General features: G+C 36.7%; 1 long non-coding RNA gene across 1 annotated transcript; it reads left to right on the forward strand.

Moving 5' to 3' along the window:
- Positions 1 to 1,337: 1,337 nt before the first annotated feature.
- Positions 1,338 to 2,562, forward strand: LOC141336046 (uncharacterized). Its single transcript, XR_012355678.1, has 3 exons — positions 1,338 to 1,469; positions 1,620 to 1,720; positions 2,280 to 2,562. It is a non-coding gene; the product is annotated as an uncharacterized lncRNA (long non-coding RNA).
- The last annotated feature ends 1,723 nt before the right edge of the window (positions 2,563 to 4,285 follow it).

A 4,285-nucleotide genomic window follows, 5' to 3' on the forward strand; every position in this document is an offset into this window, starting at 1 on the left:
AAACAATAGTTAAATGTATATATGTACTTTGACATCAATGACATGCAGCACATAAGAGCACATCGGTTGATTAAACATGTTTAAAGATTAAATTAAAAAGTACTACTCAGATGTAGCATTCTGAAAGTTTATTTCTGAAAATAAATGCAATGAAAGACTGTGATATGTTAAAACTGTAGGAGGAGCTCAGGAATAATTCACTGAAATCTGTAAATTAATTTGCACATGGCTGACTTCAATAAGTGCTTTAAAAGTATTTTGTAATTTCAGATTTGCTAAACATGTCCTCTGAGCTCTGACTATCAAAGAAAGTGGAGATGTCGAAAGGCAAGAGTTGATGCCTTAGCGGAAGAGGACAGCAGCTCAGAATCCGAGGGGACAGTGGAGCCTGCCTTGGTGTTTTACAATTTCAAATAGGTGGAACCAGATAATTACCCCATGCCATCAGAAAGTAAGGAATATTATATGGTGTTTGAAATGCAGGTCATTTATGGGAAATTCATTAAAGCAAAGTTTGCAAACAGTCAGTTTGTAAATCTTTTATTAGAGGTACAAGTAGTTGTTTATCGATAATCTAATGCCAATATCGATACCATTGTTTTTGTTTGCTGTCAATTCTGTCTTGCTCTTGAGTTTTCAAAACATTATTACATTATTTTGATTGTGGTGTCACTTTTAGGTTCAGCAACTGTCCAGAGTTGGCCGAATGTCAGTCAGAGACTGTGTATGAACAAGTATGTATTTACCTAGCATTGTTTGTGTGTTTTGCTGTGTCGTATCTCAGAAAAAAATGACAATAGTAACAGTATCCACAATAATAACCTCAACCTTTGGTAATACTATAATTCTGTCACACACTATATCTACTTATATAATTGCCTGTTTTTGTGTTGAAGTTGTAATGTCTGTGCTAAATCAGGTTGTTCGTAAGACTTAAAACAAGATATAAAAACATAATGTTAGTGTAAGAAATGAATGAGTCATTACTTGTCACAAAAACTTTGGATAGGGATAGAGCACTTATTACATGATAGAGAGTGGTTGTGAAAATGTATGTTTTGTGGCCGGGCGGGGAACAGCACGACAAGACAAGACTTTCAAGTGAGCCCCGGAGGGTGAGTTTATTGAACAGACTTAAGTGAGAGGGTGAAATGGCAGGTGAACGTGCGTCGGTGCTCCGTGAGAGGTGAAGTCCTTGTCGTGCAGCTTCCCCAGGAAGGTGTGAGCAAACAGGTAAGTGCTTGAAGGTGAGTTCGCGGTGGTGGCGGTGTCCAGGAAGTGACGGTGTCCAGGAAGTGACGGCGGCCAATCGTTCACGGCGAATCTTTAGGGGGAAATGAGAGCAGAGAGCAGGTAAGCTTCGACCTCATCGGAGATAGTTTCTCAGTGATCTGTGGTGAGCAACCGGCTTTTGTAGGGGTGGCGTCCGTGAACGATTGGTCCGTGGTGATGAGCTCCAGCTGGTTGACGTGAGTTGCCAGGGCGACGCTGATTGTGCCTCGGGACTCCCGCCACAGTTTTAACACTGCATGCAATTGGCAAGCTGCACAGTACTGATAATTTGTAATACTGATCTTACAATGCATTTTAATATTATGACTGAATCGTTTATTTCGCAGAATCATGTCAAATGCCTTAATGGCAAAATTCAACATGCAGGGTGGTGGCCAGCTGGAAAAGGCTGCATTCAAGGCTACACCTTTATATAATATAATACAAGGTAATTTGTGACACATCGTATGTTCCTTGTGTCTTATTTAAAAGACCTGTTTTTATCAGGAATGTCCAAACGCATAATTAACATGTTTTAGTCCCGGTGTTCTCATATGTGGACATGTATGAAATCAACATCCTGCATCACGAATTAAGTCGTCACTTTGTTTTGAAATGCATAACATTTTTCTGAGATGTTGATTCATGACACACAGTTTAAAAATTAGACAAATTTAAATAATTACAAATTATCTTATTTCCATAAGAGTGTCACTACATTACTTTCAGACTTTTTGAAGACTAAGAAGAGGAAGTGATCCTGGTGAAACATTCAATCGTTTGGTATCTCAGAGAAGCTCTCAATACTGTGACATGTAGAGTGTCAGAGAAATCCACTAAAATATAATGTTCTCATGTTACTCATATCACAGGTTAATGTGTTCATGAAATGGATGGGAAAAGTCTTGTTCGACTGCATTGTACAATTAGTTTGATAGATAAAAACACTTTCAAAATAAGTGCTTGTTTAACTTTTTGCTTTTTACATTCATATTTTCTTCCCTCAGATGCTGTGAAGAGGTGGAACCCCAATTCAACGGAATCGGAAATTGATGGCGCTATGGCTGAACATCTAAAACATGCTCCAGGAAGAGCAGGGGGTGGGGGTTATAAAAAATAAGTTTTCGGGTGAAAAAGATGTGGGAGATATTTGTGACAGCTCAATTCCTTAAATTTAGTTATGAAACTGAATTTGTTTCGTGATGAACATGTTAATTTTTCCTGTTTCCCTGGTGAATTTGTATTAAAACCATAAAATAAATGTGATAAATAAATTGTGACTTTAGTTCATCCCGTTATCTTTGATCATTTGTAATGAACTACTAAAAAAAACTACTTTATTTTACAGTGACCTTGTTACATGTAGTTACTGTAATAACTATAAATTATGCATAATTGCATGTATCAAACCTTAACCTTATATTCAGATGCAGTTAATTGTATTAAGTACTTAAATGTATAAGTAAATAATGTGTTGTTTGATCTACACGTGATTATAACGTGTTATATCTAGACGTTTCGGTATGACTGGGCCGATTTTGGCCCTTTTTAGAACCTTTGTCAAGTTTAGATGTGTAAACGTCAAAATCGCCTGTTTACGATTTAACACAATTAGTGTATGATTATTTTATATGCAGGCTTATATGCCTACACTTATGCATAAACACACCATATAAACATCCAGAAGAAGACTAATTTTGACGTCCAGGGACGCGCTGAAGAGACGTGGAATTCACGGCCAGAAAAGACGTCGGTTCAACTTCCATTTTGGAACTATTTTTCAACCATGACGGGACGTGTCGGACGGACGTCTTTTCAACGGTCATTACACGTCCAAATGTTTGCTGGGGTGGGTTTATGTAGATGTATTTGGTGGATGTGTGTCGGTCCTTAACATATTTTCGACCAGTCAACTTTTTTAAGTTCAAAAACGCTCTCATTGATTGCTTGCTTCTTAATCCACTCTCTCCAAACGCATTTAATGAGCAGCGGAATGTTTAGAGAGAAAGTGTAATATCAGAAATAATACCAAATCAAGCGAAGTATTATTATGTATTAACATTATAAATACTAACATAGCTATAAGTACCCTGACTCCAAAACGAATTATTTAAATGTAACGGTATTCAGAACAGAACAGGAATGAAACAAATATATAAAGTTAAGTAACTCAAACAAAGCGAAACTAAAAACCAGGCGTTGGGCTCACGTACCTCTGTAATTCGGCACAAATCCAAGTGTTTCCCAATGTATTTGAATGATAAACTGTTATTTATAATGTATGCTAGGCTTTGTATTGTACGTTCATATTTCGATTGAAAAAAAATATACTCTATTGTTTTTTGTTCCAACTTAGCTCTGTTCGTTATGGTAAAACCATAAAAAGGCACATTTGGTGTAGTTTATTTAATCTACTTTAAAATTTTTCTGCTGTTTTTTGTATGCCTCATATATTAATGTAAACGAACTAGTTGGTGTAATTCGTTTGGAGTTCACTGTAATTTGTGCTGTGATCGCTAACAACTTGAAAAAAAAGAAAAGCGGTACCTGAGCTATTTTTTTAGCCGCAGCCACCCCAAGTAGTTCATTGCACAGCAGGCAGAATTAACTCTTCCCCAATAGTAATAGACCTGGCAGTGGCGGCTCCTGACAAATATCTCTGGGGGGGCAACTGTTCCGATGATGGTAAAGATAACCGCTTTAATGGGTAAAATTATGATAAAATTCAGATAGCCAACTTTACAGCATTACATTACATTGTTTGATTTGGTTTCCCTGTTCCTAGTTGGCAACATTAGGCATGAATTGTACAAACTGTACAGTATTTTGAATAGCTATATTAAATTTATCGCAATGGTTCCAAATACACTGAAACACTTCCACCATGGCCATCAAGAGACACATTGTCATCAACTAGTTTGCCCTCTAAGAGTAAAAAAAAAAAGCAAAAAAAAAAAAAGCAATACTGCTTTACAATTAAAGACTTTTTTCTCATATTAAAACTGTAATTAAT

This window comes from Garra rufa, chromosome 6 (genome assembly GCF_049309525.1).
Source record: "Garra rufa chromosome 6, GarRuf1.0, whole genome shotgun sequence".
NCBI lineage: Eukaryota > Metazoa > Chordata > Actinopteri > Cypriniformes > Cyprinidae > Garra > Garra rufa.